Source organism: Musca autumnalis, unplaced genomic scaffold (assembly GCF_047663935.1).
Source record: "Musca autumnalis isolate F117 unplaced genomic scaffold, ASM4766393v1 scaffold_4, whole genome shotgun sequence".
Taxonomy (NCBI): domain Eukaryota; kingdom Metazoa; phylum Arthropoda; class Insecta; order Diptera; family Muscidae; genus Musca; species Musca autumnalis.
The window spans coordinates 158,487,434-158,503,965 of NW_027411977.1; the positions used below are offsets into that span (position 1 = coordinate 158,487,434).

Here is a 16,532-nt window from a genome sequence, read left to right on the forward strand (position 1 = left end):
GGAGGCCAGATGAATTGAACTTTCCTTGGGAAACCTATCGCACAACGTTAAAAGTGTTGTTAATTTTTTTGTTTTAAATTCGCACCAGCTAAACACTCACTTTTGTTGGTTGTTTCCATAAACAGATAGAATAAAGAGAACGTTACAATTAACTGTTTTTTTTATGCAACTTAATTGTTTTATTTAAAAGCGTTTAGCCACTGGTCAGTAACTTGACCTGAAAAAACTAACCTCTCCTGTTTGACGCAATTTTCCTTTTATATCCCAGCCATTTTCCTACATTTTCCAATCATACAACAAAATCACTCAATCATAGACATGACCAAAACCAAATGGCTACCACTTCACAGCTGATTGTTTTGGGATATAATATATAATTTCTTTTGTCAGTGTGTTTTTAACCATCGTTCGACGCGCGAAAGCCTCAGCTAATTTCTTCACACAAAACAAAAAAAAAATAACTGTTAGAAGGTATCTGGAGTATCACTCCGGCAGTTCTACCCAAGATAGTTTGCCTACGTCAAATATTATTGGAAATTTCAAGTGGCCGAACGAAATAATATTATGTATCGACACCCCGACGCCGCTTCAGAGTTTTCTATTCCCTGCCGCCACCACATCCCATACCACACAACAAAACTTCGGCCGGGGTTGAGTTAGTTTCACCACGGTCGATGTGTGTGGTTTGCATTAATTTTACGTGGGGAATTCTCACGCCCTAAAGTCTCCAAGCCGGGCAATTTCATCATAGGTAAGCAGATATAGATTTACCCATGAGGCTTTTTTGGGGCCAACGGTACTTTGTTGGAGGCATTTGTACTAGCGGTGTCTCATTTACAGACACACTACCACACAAATACACATTGATGTGTTTGTCCGTTTACCTCACAAATACCATCCCATAAATATGTATATTCACCCGGTGTGGCAACATACACTACTATCACCATTCATGTGCTATTCATTCAATTCGACATGAATGAGGAAGAAGAAGAACTGTTTTTCATTAAAAAATTTTTTACAGCGCCATCAAGTAATTTTTTACAATTTCTTTTTAATTTGTTGTTAATTACTTCTTATTCTCATTCTAGCTGATTTGTTATGGCGAAGTGGAAAAATTTAACAATTTAACTGCTGACCATACTCGTGGGATAATCATTATAGTCAAATTTGTGTGGTTTTACAGGCATTAACTCATAGTGCCATGGATGGAAATATTTATCAGTGAGTTGTGGTGGTTCAACATTCTTCCCCCTGGCCATACCTCAATGAGACTGTATAAATACGAAATATATGCAGTGACGTCTTGTAAAGTCTTTTGCTTAGAACATATCGGCATTCGCCAAAGGATTTGCCTACAAAACTGTATCCACCAATTTATTATTTTGTAAGTATAATTGATTTTCCCATCACCTTAATAATGATATTTTCTCTTTTGCAGGTAAAATGGGTTTTGGAAAACATAAACAGCAAAGTTTTGCTGTAAGAAGTCCTGTGTTTTTTGTGTAAACCAGGTACATACTACTACATATGTGTATGAAACGTCATAACCCGAAGGGGGCATGTCATGTTTGGATAAGTAACATGGTGCACAGGCTGCCCTGTCAATGAAGTTTTCACTGTCATCGGACATTTAGGACATGTGGATAAAAATGTATTTTTCTTTTATATGGATGCCGAAATTCAGTGTGCCTTGTCCGAGCTGACCGGAATTTCTTTAATTCTTTTGGGTAAGTTTTTAATGCCTCCCCAAGCCATGTGGATTCGTGTTCCACGTTACGTTCGAGGGTTCAATTTTTGTTAGTAGATTTCATCACCTGATCGATGTACCGTTTCACACTTTTCCATCTGGCAAAATTAGCTCTCAACTTATCAACCCATTCATTCATAAATAAACACAATGAAGAAGAAGAATGTTTATTTATTTTTCTTTCATTCATTTTTCTTGTGTGCCGCTTATAATTGATGTCATTTATAATTTATACAGAGATGACAATCATCCATGGAGTTATTTGGTAAGAACACGCGAGCGCCATGTTCCGGTAAGTAGAACAAAGATTCACATTTATTAAAATTTTATTGATTTTCCCCTTGCGTTGCAGATTATGTTTTACAAAAACTAAAAGAAGATGCGTGCCAATGGAACCACCGATCTTTTCCCGTTTTCCCTTTGTCGTGGGCCAACGACAGATTTGAAAACAATCGAAGAGGTAAATGTGTAACATCATTGGGAGCTGTTGATGAAGACAATGGAATTAAGGATGGTGTTCGAATCATTGTGGCCTACTGCAAGAATAGAAGGGAATCGCCTCAAAACCGACTCTTAAGTTTTTATTAACGTCAAATTTTGGGTAACACATATTGGTGAATGACACCGCTGCCGAACCCTATTTCTAATCGTATTGGTTTTCTCTTTGCAGGAACAGACTAAGTGTTACGTGGATTAGCTGAAATGTATTCTTTCCATGGATTATCTCATGACTCTTCGCGGTCTGCGTTAGTTTGGCTAATGGAACATTAAACATCCAGGATCCCCAGTGTTCACATGGGCAAACTGAACTGGTAAGTTTCCATAATAATACTTTGCTTTGCTAACATATTGGCAGAATAAATTCTATTAGTTGGTTGTTTAAATACATTTGTTACGCCCATTGTTATGAGTTCCGGTGTACGGTCACGGACTGTGAGGGACAGACAAGCTTTTGCTTCGGCACCCCCATAAGCTGTTCTGTGTCTGGTGGACAGGCTGATATTTTTGTGGAAAATTTTTGCCAATACAGTCGTTTCGTGTCTGGTGTACAGACATGCTATATTGTGGAATATTGATGCTGGTTGCTTTGCATAGATTTTAGATTTTGTGTCTGGTGGACAGACAATATTTGTTTTGGAATTGTTGGAATTCTTCGAATCTATTCCAACTAACTGCAATGTTGACAGTAAATAAGAGTTGGATCACAATGTGGGATATTATGAAAAATTCCCTGTGTGGTCGGGTATCAACTATTAAAGAGTTCCAATTACATTTTGTAAAAATAACGTTTTAGTATAACCCGTGTACCTCCAAGAGAAGTTTTATCAACCTAATGATTCTAAATGTTGGTGTTGTTCATGGTGTGAGGAGTGTGGTGAATTATGGTTGTAGAAGAAAAAAAAACAAAAAACAAAATCACTAGCCTTTTTCAATTCTTCGGCAAAGTTGTGTGTTGGGAAATCAGATTATATTTCAAAGATATATTTCCTGTAATTCTGTCATTAAAAAGTTTTATCGCATGTGACAAACTTATGGATACATCCTCCCAACCATACATATGTGGATCTTTAGACAAACCACCAACAACTTCCGAAATAGCGTGGAGGTAGAACGCCTGCTTTCGGAACCTGGAGTCCTAGGTTCGAATCCGGCTAAGACCATGTTTTTTTTATTTTTCTTTAATTTTTGCTTTAGTAGTCCCGTTAATTTTGGAGACTTGGCTTGATAATGCTAACATTGTATATGTGGTAGTGAGACTTGAGTCAAAGTGCAGATTGCTTTTAGGCTGAGAATAATTTTGGGTTTATATTTTTTCCGTTTAGTGCTCTCATGACTCTGTGTACCTTGTAGGTGGTGAAATCCCACTTGTCTGTAAATCGTGCTCACATTACATTTGCTTCCACGCACATCGATCTTTTGCATTCCTACCATAAAGAAGCGAACAACACGAAAATATAAACGGCAGTACCTTTTAACACGGAATTTTTGAAGTGGTTGCTAAGTAATAATTAAACAGAATAGTGAACGGCAAATTTTATCAACAATTATCATTTCAATCCGTGGCAATATACAAGTGAATTTGACCCTAACATTCTTTCAAACCAATAAGTTTATCAACTTAAAAGGTATTTATTTGAAGTTATTTTTCATGGTCAAAAAGGTTAAGCATCTAGTAACTATCTGAATTTCCTAATCAGATTTAACAATAGTGGCCTTTGCCCCCATACCTTGATGCATCATCAAAACCAAGTTTAAAGCTAAAGAAAGCCAAGGTAAGAACGGCAATTTTGTGACTAAATAATGTCAGATTTAAGAATGGTGTTATTTCTTTTCCCTTGATAGATTCCTCCTATATTCCTCATTTGCGGTAACCCCATTGTGAGCCGTGAATGAGGAATCTAATTTTTCTCGTTGAATAACTTGTCGTTCTAATTACGATATTTAATACTAGTTGCTGCATTGGGATTTTTTTTTTATTGACCAAATTTATAAATCCCCTCACCACCGTATTGTTTCCGGAGAATATTATTCAAATTGGATTTCTTGGATCATAATTAGTAGTTCTGTTATCACTAAACCAATGTGCCAACCGGAACATTAACACTTGTCCCCCTAAGCAACAATATTCTACTGTGCTAAAACAACAAAGAGAGATAATAAACAAACAGCTTGTGACTGGCTTCCTAAAAGATCCTTACTGATTTGGGGGTGTGCTAAAAATAGAATAAGACAGCCCGTCTGACTGCAGTCGTACACCGACGTTGTGTAGCACATAGTTCAATCATCAGCCGCCGAAACCATCTCACATGCCACCAACATGAAGATCGCCCAGTAGCCTAGTTGGCTAGCAAGCACAGAGACTTGGGTTCGAATCCCGCCAGGAGCAGCAAAGATTATTTATAATTTAAAATTACATCGCTAAGTTTTCTAAGTACAAAACAAAAACCATCAATTAATTTATTAATTACATCAAATCCTTAAAATATGCAAAAATTTTAAAATTCTAATAACTCTCTATTCAGCAAAACCGTACACCCATGTGTACACACATCCTTCGCCACTTCTTCCTAACAACGTTCGTCGAGGCCTCGAGGATCTGGAACAGTGAATTCTAAAGGATTTGTAAGAATGACCTCTACTTTCTAGAGCGTATAAAACCAGCAATAACAGTGAGTCATGAGTAATTGAAACAACCAATTTTAAAATATTTGCATAAAAAAGGATATAATCTGATAGGACAAACCTATCAAGTCAAAATAAACGAAAGGATTAATTCTTTAATTCAATAAGCTTCCAGTCCTTGGTCCTTGAGGAAAATGATAGTCCTTGAATCTGTGCCTGTTTACGGTTCAAAAATGACCTATGATTGTTAAAGATATAATCCTTTGGTTTATTTACTAAAGTAAAACTAAACCATATAAATCCGTAAAGTCCAATTGTGTTAATTAATATTCAAAGATAATTAATCAATATTCCAAAATATGAATTTTAGATAGAAAATAGATCCTTCGGATACTATATGAAATATAATTGTAAAATCTTTAATTCAACCAATTAGCCAAAGTGCTCAGTCGAGATAACAAATTGTATAACCTAAATTTCACCCACTATGTGGATTATGTTTGTTATTATCACTATTGAAAAAAAGGAAGTTGTGAAATATTGAACATTTTATACTATAAATTAAGTATTGTACTTCCCCTGAATACTCATTCCTTAAATACCATTGAATTTAGTACATACCAAAAATCTCAGATTCGTAGGTAGATAATCACATTATGAAATCCTTATACCATATTTGCTGTCAACTATATAGTCTCTTTTCTTGAATACTTATATATATTGTTTTCATTATTCGTTTGATGAATTTCTATCTTAAATACATTTTTGATAACAACATGACGTGCTAGTTCTGTTAATTTCTTACTGCGGTGAGGTAGGCTAAGAGGGGTAATAAGAAGGTACATTTGGGGTCTCTACAAAAATTTTAGCCATGAGACCATGGCTGGGAGGGTACAGAGGCTTGGACTCCCACTAACATCTGGAGATCCTAATTCCAATCCTAGGGTTGATCTTCACATTTCTCCGTTCTTCTTGACAAAAAGGGGCACAGATATTTGCCAAGAAATTAGCCATCCAAAAGTAGTTTTTTTTCTTGATTTTTTTTTTTTTTGAAGGGAGTCTATATTTTTTTATTTATGTTCAGGAAGGCATTTTTGGATTCAAAGAGGACACGAACCCCCACACACCCGACTGCTTGTTAGCGTATTCAATGGCTCCCACAGTCCGAATTGAATTACATATTTTTATAACTATTTTAACCTCATAGTATCTTCCTCAATTCAGGTGAAACATGTCCTAAGGTAGGTTGAGTAACGTAACCGAGTCCTTAAAGACAAAGTTATGTCCTTTCCGGTAAAGACAAAGTTATGTCCTTTCCGGAGCACTTCAGTTCATCTACAGCAGCTAGTTTTAAATTCTGGAATAGTGCTATCCATTAATAGCAATATTGCGGGATTTACAATTATATGTTGGTAATGTCCTTTAGGATTTGATTGCTCCAAACTACCGTTTAAACAAATTAAAATTCCATTTCGATAGTGAGATTATAAAGTTCCTTTAGTCGTCCTGGAAATGAATTCAGAATATTTGTTGTAGGCACTATTCAGTTCTCTGATGGTTTCGGATAATCTGACCGAGATGTCATTTAACAAGAATATCTGATTCAAAAGAAAGCCGACAAATGGATTTTACAAACTCATAAATAGTTTATACGTGGTCTATAGGTCTGATTTCATGTATTGACCGAGGTTATCATCATCCTGTTGTTTTTAGGATTTACGTTATTTTGCTTGATGCGAAATGGCGTCCGAAAATAGCAGTGTTTATTACAAGAAGCATGATGGTTGGGCATTCAGAAATCATTCTATTGACTAAGTATAGATTCCATAGTTCAGCATTTTTACTAGTCCTAATCACCCTTAGAATTTATTATAATTATTCCCTTTTACCCCAAATTCTTACCTCAACCAAAAAGTAAGAAAAGTCAATAGTTTATACCTTTCAAGTCTAAAATTATATTTTCTGTGAAAACACAGATCTCAACTCGAATTCAAACAACTATTTTTTTTCCTATCCTATTTGATTTATCATTTTTTTATAATTATCCCTTAAATATATTATTCTCTTAGGACAATGGCAGTGGCGCGTAGTCCAATACCAAATACGGATTCCGGAATTACGGAAGATGAAGTCCTAATCACCCTTAGAATTTATTATAATTGTTCCCTTTTACCCCAAATTCTTACCTCAACCAAAAAGTAAGAAAAGTCTATAGTTTATACCTTTCAAGTCTAAAATTATATTTTCTGTGAAAACACAGATCTCAACTCGAATTTAAACAACTATTTTTTTCCTATCCTATTTGATTTATCATTTTTTTATAATTATCCCTTAAATATATTATTCTCTTAGGACAATGGCAGTGGCGCGCAGTCCAATAACAAATCCAAATACGGATTCCGGAATTACGGAAGATGAAGAATTTAAATGCCCTTCATGTAAAGAAATAATGCAGGTTGAGGAACAGGATTGTTGCATCCAGGAAACTTGTCAGCACATTTTTCATCGAACTTGTATTGAACAAGCATTGTCCAATTCTACTCAATGTCCTTGCTGTAAAGCAACATGCGAACTTTCAAAACTTAAAAAATTTCCAATAATAAGTGTCGAATCGACCGATATTTCCACTCAAACTGGCGCTATCCCAAAAAAATTGACTTATCGCGGGAAGGGTCCAGGTTGTTTTACAAATCGCCCAATTACTAGAAGAATTATCTTCCCAGCCTGCTTACATTCATACAAATAGGTTTACAGATTATGACCTACCAGTTCATAATCAACAGTCCAGTCATAATAGTAAGAAAGTTTCAAAGTCATATCCAGAGTATAAGCAAAGGTATCAGGAGATAGATTATTCTCGCATTGATCAAATGATCGAGAGAAGTATCGTTAAAATATTCAAAAATCTAAATTTAGATTCCCAATCCCAGAATCAGAACCAAAATATACCAGCTATTACTGAACCCAGACCTAGTAATTCTTCTCAAAACCTACCTCAGTCACAAACTTCACAATCCGGTAACCCAATATCTTCAAATGTACCGCAAAGGTCGGGAGAATTCTCCCAGATTGTGCGACCAGATCGTGTTACTTGTATAATTCAGAACTGGAACATCCAGTTTGATGGTTCCAACAGCGAACTATCAGTTGATGAATTTTTAAATCGTATTCGTACCTTGACAAATGAGCACCTAAATGGTAATTTTACTGATATTTGTAAGAATATTCCGATTCTGTTAACCGGAAAAGCAAAAGATTGGTTTTGGGGCTTTGCGTACCCAATTCAAGGATTTGCGATCCGACTTTGACCAAATGGAAGCGATTAGGTCTAGAAAAATGAAATCCGGCGAATCATTCGATTCGTTTTATGACTCCATAAGTTCTATCGCCGATAGGCTACGACATCCGATCCCAGAAGAAGACTTGATAGAGATCCTAGTTCGTAATCTTAGGCCTGATATTAGGCATGAACTATTATTTGTCCCCATTTTGACTATTGCCCATTTAAGGAAATTGGTGCAAATGAGAGAAAATCTCATGAATGATGAGTCATTCCGAAAACAGTTGCCACAGAAGTCTCAATTTTCCAGTGGTAACATAAATCCACGCAGAAACGTGGCTGAACTTCAGTACGACGGTCAAGATTTGGAAAATACTGATAGAAATGTATGTGTTGATGCTATAAGGAAAGAATCTTCCAACATAAAATGCTAGAATAGTGATGAGTTCGGCCATTTTTGGGACGATTGCCTCCAAGACCGCACTGTGTTTTGCTACGGTTGTGGCATTAAAAACACTTATAAGCCACAGTGCGTAAGATGTGCAAACAGGAGAATTGGTACCACTTCAAAAAACTTGATAGGCCCGAGTCAACATCCGAACCATCCATAGCCATTCCAGTACCAAATCCGAATGAATCCATAGCCGAATCTTCGGAAAACATAACCATACTTAAACCAGACCTACCAACTACTAATTGTGAACATAAAATGTTACACCCTGTACGGCCGTTCCATGAGCGTTATCAAGCCTATATGGAAAAGAGAAATCAAATTTTTTCTGTCTCTGAAATTTCAATAAAACCGCGTAAGGGTCCAAAGAGATCTACTAGCAGACTTAGAGGGTATCACAAGATTACATTAAACATCCAGGATCCCCAGTGTTCACATGGGCAAACTGAACTGGTAAGTTTCCATAATAATACTTTGCTTTGCTAAAATATTGGCAGAATAAATTCTATTAGTTGGTTGTTTAAGTACATTTGTTACGCCCATTGTTATGTGTTCCGGTGTACGGTCACGGACTGTGAGGGACAGACAAGCTTTTTCTTCGGCACCTCCATAAGCTGTTCTGTGCCTGGTGGACAGGCTGATATTTTTGTGGAAAATTTTTGCCAATACAGTCGTTTCGTGTCTGGTGTACAGACATGCTATATTGTGGGATATTGATGCTGGTTGTTTTGCATAGATTTTTGATTTTGTGTTTGGTGGACAGACAATATTTGTTTTGGAATTGTTGGAATTCTTCGAATCTATTCCAACTAACTTTGCCTTTATTATAATCACCGCAATGTTGACAGTAAATAAGAGTTGGATCACAATGTGGGAAAATCTCATGAATGATGAGTTATTCCGAAAACAGTTGCCACAGAAGTCTCAATTTTCCAGTGGTAACATAAATCCACTCAGAAACGTGGCTGAACTTCAGTACGACGGTCAAGATTTGGAAAATACTGATAGAAATGTATGTGTTGATGCTATAAGGAAAGAATCTTCCAACATAAAATGCTAGAATTGTGATGAGTTCGGCCATTTTTGGGGACGATTGCCTCCAAGACCGCACTGTGTTTTGCTACGGTTGTGGCATTGAAAACACTTATAAGCCACAGTGCGTAAGATGTGCAAACAGGAGAATTGGTACCACTTCAAAAAACTTGATAGGCCCGAGTCAACATCCGAACCATCCATAGCCATTCCAGTACCAAATCCGAATGAATCCATAGCCGAATCTTCGGAAAACATAACCATACTTAAACCAGACCTACCAACTACTAATTGTGAACATAAAATGTTACACCCTGTACGGCCGTTCCATGAGCGTTATCAAGCCTATATGGAAGGGTCCAAAGAGATCTACTAGCAGACTTAGAGGGTATCACAAGAGAACAATAAACATCCAGGATCCCCAGTGTTCACATGGGCAAACTGAACTGGTAAGTTTCCATAATAATACTTTGCTTTGCTAACATATTGGCAGAATAAATTCTATTAGTTGGTTGTTTAAGTACATTTGTTACATTGTTATGTGTTCCGGTGTACGGTCACGGACTGTGAGGGACAGACAAGCTTTTTCTTCGGCACCTCCATAAGCTGTTCTGTGCCTGGTGGACAGGCTGATATTTTTGTGGAAAATTTTTGCCAATACAGTCGTTTCGTGTCTGGTGTACAGACATGCTGTATTGTGGGATATTGATGCTGGTTGTTTTGCATAGATTTTTGATTTTGTGTTTGGTGGACAGACAATATTTGTTTTGGAATTGTTGGAATTCTTCGAATCTATTCCAACTAACTTTGCCTTTATTTTAATCACCGCAATGTTGACAGTAAATAAGAGTTGGATCACAATGTGGGATATTATGAAAAATTCCTTGTGTGGTCGGGTATCAACTATTAAAGAGTTCCAATTACATTTTGTAAAAATAACGTTTTAGTATAACCGGTGTACCTCCAAGAGAAGTTTTATCAACCTAATGATTCTAAATGTTGGTGTTGTTCATGGTGTAAGGAGTGTGGTGAATTATGGTTGTAGAAAAAAAAAACCAAAAAACAAAATCACTAGCCTTTTTCAATTCTTCGGCAAAGTTGTGTGTTGGGAAATCAGATTATATTTCAAAGATATATTTCCTGTAAATCTGTCATTAAAAAGTTTTATCGCATGTGACAAACTTATGGATACATCCTCCCAACCATACTTATGTGGATCTTTAGACAAACCACCAACAACTTCCGAAACGTTCCGAGGTAGAACGCCTGCTTTCGGAACCTGGAGTCCTAGGTTCGAATCCGGCTAAGACCATGTTTTTTTATTTTTCTTTAATTTTTGCTTTAGTAGTCCCGTTAATTTTGGAGACTTGGCTTGATAATGCTAACATTGTATATGTGGTAGTGAGACTTGAGTAAAAGTGCAGATTGCTTCAGGCTGAGAATAATTTTGGGTTTATATTTTTTTCCGTTTAGTGCTCTCATGACTCTGTGTACCTTGTAGGTGGTGAAAATCCCACTTGTCTGTAAATCGTGCTCACATTACATTTGCTTCCACGCACATCGATCTTTTGCATTCCTACTATAAAGAAGCGAACAACACGAAAATATAAACGGCAGTAGCTTTTAACACGGAATTTTTGAAGTGGTTGCTAAGTAATAATTAAACAGAATAGTGAACGGCAAATTTTATCAACAATTATCATTTCAATCCGTGGCAATATACAAGTGAATTTGACCCTAACATTCTTTCAAATAAGTTTATCAACTTAAAAGGTATTTATTTGAAGTTATTTTTCATGGTCAAAAAGGTTAAGCATCTAGTAACTATCTGAATTTCCTAATCAGATTTAACAATAGTGGCCTTTGCCCTCATACCTTGACGCATCATCGGAACCAAGTTTAAAGCTAAAGAAAGCCAAGAAGAACGGCAATTTTGTGACTAAATAATGTCAGATTTAAGAATGGTGTTATTTCTTTTCCCTTGATAGATTCCTCCTATATTCCTCATTTGCGGTAACCCCATTGTGAGCCGTGAATGAGGAATCTAATTTTTCTCATTGAATAACTTGTCGTTCTAATTACGATATTTAATACTAGTTGCTGCATTGGGATTTTTTTTATTGACCAAATTTATAAATCCCCTCACCACCGTATTGTTTCCGGAGAATATTATTCAAATTGGATTTCTTGGATTATAATTAGTAGTTCTGTTATCACTAAACCAATGTGCCAACCGGAACATTAACACTTGTCCCCTTAAGCAACAATATTCTACTGTGCTAAAACAACAAAGAGAGATAATAACCAAACAGCTTGTGACTGGCTTCCTAAAAGATCCTTCCTCATTTGGGGGTGTGCTAAAAATAGAATAAGACAGCCCGTCTGACTGCAGTCGTACACCGACGTTGTGTAGCACATAGTTCAATCATCAGCCGCCGAAACCATCTCACAAGCCACCAACATGAAGATCGCCCAGTAGCCTAGTTGGCTAGCAAGCACAGAGACTTGGGTTCGAATCCCGCCAGGATCAGCAAAGATTATTTATAATTTAAAATTACATCGCTAAATTTTCTAAGTACAAAACAAAAACCATCAATTAATTTATTAATTACATCAAATCCTTAAAATATGCAAAAATTTTAAAATTCTAATAATTCTCTATTCAGCAAAACCGTACACCCATGTGTACACACATCCTTCGCCACTTCTTCCTAACAACGTTCGTCGAGGCCTCGAGGATCTGGAACAGTGAATTCTAAAGGATTTGTAAGAATGACCTCTACTTTCTAGAGCGTATAAAACCAGCAATAACAGTGAGTCATGAGTAATTGAAACAACCAATTTTAAAATATTTGCATAAAAAGGATATAATCTGATAGGACAAACCTATCAAGTCAAAATAAACGAAAGGATTAATTCTTTAATTCAATAAGCTTCCTATTCCTTGGTCCTTGAGGAAAATGATAGTCCTTGAATCTGTGCCTGTTTACGGCTCAAAAATGACATATGATTGTTAAAGATATAATCCGTTGGTTTATTTGCTAAAGTAAAACTAAACCATATAAATCCGTAAATTCCAATTGTGTTATTTAATCTTCAAAGATAATTAATCAATTTTCCAAAATATTAATTTTAAATTGAAAATAGATCCTTCGGATACTATATGAAATATAATTGTAAAATCATTAATTCAATCAATTAGCCAAAGTGCTCAGTTGAGATAACAAATTGTATAACCTAAATTTCACCCACTATGTGGATTATGTTTGTTATTATCACTATTGAAAAAAAGGAAGTTGTGAAATATTGAACATTTTATACTATAAATTAAGTATTGTACTTCCCCTGAATACTCATTCCTTAAATACCATTGAATTTAGTACATACCAAAAATCTCAGATTCGTAGGTATATAATCACATTATGAAATCCTTATACCATATTTGCTGTCAACTATATAGTCTCTTTTCTTGAATACTTATATATTGTTTTCATTATTCGTTTGATGAATTTCTGTCTTAAATAAATTTTTGATAACAACATGACGTGCTAGTTCTGTTAATTTCTTACTGCGGTGAGGTAGGCTAAGAGGGGTAATAAGAAGGTACATTTGGGGTATCTACAAAAATTTTAGCCTTGAGACCATGGCTGGGAGGGTACAGAGGCTTGGACTCCCACTAACATCTGGAGATCCTAATTCCAATCCTAGGGTTGATCTTCATATTTCTCCGTTCTTCTTGACAAAAAGGGGCACAGTTATTTGCCAAGAAATTAGCCATCCAAAAGTATTTTTTTTCTTGATTTTTTATTGAAGGGAGTCTATAATTTTTTTATTTATGTTCAGGAAGGCATGTTTGGATTCAAAGAGGACACGAACCCCCCCACACCCGACTGCTTGTTAGCGTATTCAATGGCTCCCACAGTCCGAATTGAATTACATATTTTTATAACTATTTTAACCTCATAGTATCTTCCTCAATTCAGGTGAAACATGTCCTAAGGTAGGTTGAGTAACGTAACCGAGTCCTTAAAGAAAAAGTTATGTCCTTTCCGGTAAAGATAAAGTTATGCTATGTACAGCAGCTAGTTTTAAATTCTGTAATAGTGCTATCCATTAATAGCAATATTGCGGGATTTACAATTATATGTTGGTAATGTTCTTTAGGATTTGATTGCCCCAAACTACCGTTTAAACAAATTAAAATTCCATTTCGATAGTGAGATTATAAAGTTCCTTTAGTCGTCCTGGAAATGAATTCAGAATATTTGTTGTAGGCACTATTCAGTTCTCTGATGGTTTCGGATAATCTGACCGAGGTGTTATTTAACAAGAATTTCTGATTCAAAAGAAAGTCGACAAATGGATTTTACAAACTCATAAATAGTTTATACGTGGTCTATAGGTCTGATTTCATGTATTGACCGAGGTTATCATCATCCTGTTGTTTTTAGGATTTACGTTATTTTGCTTGATGCGAAATGGCGTCCGAAAATAGCAGTGTTTATTACAAGAAGCATGATGGTTGGGCATTCAGAAATCATTCTATTGACTAAGTATAGATTCCATAGTTCAGCATTTTTACTAGTCCTAATCACCCTTAGAATTTATTATAATTATTCCCTTTTACCCCAAATTCTTACCTCAACCAAAAAGTAAGAAAGGTCTATAGTTTATACCTTTCAAGTCTAAAATTATATTTTCTGTGAAAACACAGATCTCAACTCGAATTCAAACAACTATTTTTTTCCTATCCTATTTGATTTATCATTTTTTTATAATTATCCCTTAAATATATTATTCTCTTAGGACAATGGCAGTGGCGCGTAGTCCAATACCAAATCCAAATACGGATTCCGGAATTACGGAAGATGAAGAATTTAAATGCCCTTCATGTAAAGAAATAATGCAGGTTGAGGAACAGGATTGTTGCATCCAGGAAACTTGTCAGCACATTTTTCATCGAACTTGTATTGAACAAGCATTGTCCAATTTCATTTTCTTTTTTTTTTTTTTTTTTTTTCGGAACCTGTAGTCCTAGGTTCGAATCCGGCTAAGACCATGTTTTTTTATTTTTTTTTAATTTTTGCTTTAGTAGTCCCGTTAATTTTGGAGACTTGGCTTGATAATGCTAACATTGTATATGTGGTAGTGAGACTTGAGTAAAAGTGCAGATTGCTTCAGGCTGAGAATAATTTTGGGTTTATATTTTTTTCCGTTTAGTGCTCTCATGACTCTGTGTACCTTGTAGGTGGTGAAAATCCCACTTGTCTGTAAATCGTGCTCACATTACATTTGCTTCCACGCACATCGATCTTTTGCATTCCTACTATAAAGAAGCGAACAACACGAAAATATAAACGGCAGTAGCTTTTAACACGGAATTTTTGAAGTGGTTGCTAAGTAATAATTAAACAGAATAGTGAACGGCAAATTTTATCAACAATTATCATTTCAATCCGTGGCAATATACAAGTGAATTTGACCCTAACATTCTTTCAAATAAGTTTATCAACTTAAAAGGTATTTATTTGAAGTTATTTTTCATGGTCAAAAAGGTTAAGCATCTAGTAACTATCTGAATTTCCTAATCAGATTTAACAATAGTGGCCTTTGCCCTCATACCTTGACGCATCATCGGAACCAAGTTTAAAGCTAAAGAAAGCCAAGAAGAACGGCAATTTTGTGACTAAATAATGTCAGATTTAAGAATGGTGTTATTTCTTTTCCCTTGATAGATTCCTCCTATATTCCTCATTTGCGGTAACCCCATTGTGAGCCGTGAATGAGGAATCTAGTTTTTCTCATTGAATAACTTGTCGTTCTAATTACGATATTTAATACTAGTTGCTGCATTGGGATTTTTTTTATTGACCAAATTTATAAATCCCCTCACCACCGTATTGTTTCCGGAGAATATTATTCAAATTGGATTTCTTGGATTATAATTAGTAGTTCTGTTATCACTAAACCAATGTGCCAACCGGAACATTAACACTTGTCCCCTTAAGCAACAATATTCTACTGTGCTAAAACAACAAAGAGAGATAATAACCAAACAGCTTGTGACTGGCTTCCTAAAAGATCCTTCCTCATTTGGGGGTGTGCTAAAAATAGAATAAGGGCTGTCTTACTGCAGTCGTACACCGACGTTGTGTAGCACATAGTTCAATCATCAGCCGCCGAAACCATCTCACAAGCCACCAACATGAAGATCGCCCAGTAGCCTAGTTGGCTAGCAAGCACAGAGACTTGGGTTCGAATCCCGCCAGGATCAGCAAAGATTATTTATAATTTAAAATTACATCGCTAAATTTTCTAAGTACAAAACAAAAACCATCAATTAATTTATTAATTACATCAAATCCTTAAAATATGCAAAAATTTTAAAATTCTAATAACTCTCTATTCAAGCCCTACAGCAAAACCGTACACCCATGTGTACACACATCCTTCGCCACTTCTTCCTAACAACGTTCGTCGAGGCCTCGAGGATCTGGAACAGTGAATTCTAAAGGATTTGTAAGAATGACCTCTACTTTCTAGAGCGTATAAAACCAGCAATAACAGTGAGTCATGAGTAATTGAAACAACCAATTTTAAAATATTTGCATAAAAAGGATATAATCTGATAGGACAAACCTATCAAGTCAAAATAAACGAAAGGATTAATTCTTTAATTCAATAAGCTTCCAGTCCTTGGTCCTTGAGGAAAATGATAGTCCTTGAATCTGTGCCTGTTTACGGCTCAAAAATGACATATGATTGTTAAAGATATAATCCGTTGGTTTATTTGCTAAAGTAAAACTAAACCATATAAATCCGTAAATTCCAATTGTGTTATTTAATCTTCAAAGATAATTAATCAATTTTCCAAAATATTAATTTTAAATTGAAAA

At 35.6% G+C, this 16,532-nt stretch overlaps 1 long non-coding RNA gene across 5 annotated transcripts in view; it reads left to right on the forward strand.

Moving 5' to 3' along the window:
- Nucleotides 1–324: 324 nt before the first annotated feature.
- LOC141400554 (uncharacterized) overlaps nucleotides 325–16,532 on the forward strand; it is a 37,012-nt gene continuing 20,804 nt past the window's right edge. For 2 of the 5 annotated variants that reach the window (XR_012412142.1, XR_012412143.1), the window contains exons 1-7: nucleotides 841–1,033; nucleotides 1,092–1,387; nucleotides 1,442–1,730; nucleotides 1,988–2,042; nucleotides 2,103–2,351; nucleotides 2,421–2,562; nucleotides 16,048–16,202. This is a non-coding gene — a long non-coding RNA (uncharacterized lncRNA). Of the gene's footprint in view, nucleotides 752–840; nucleotides 1,034–1,091; nucleotides 1,388–1,441; nucleotides 1,731–1,987; nucleotides 2,043–2,102; nucleotides 2,352–2,420; nucleotides 2,563–4,773; nucleotides 4,921–16,047; nucleotides 16,203–16,532 lie in introns of those variants that run through there. The other 3 variants (XR_012412141.1, XR_012412140.1, XR_012412139.1) reach the window with 3 other exon arrangements.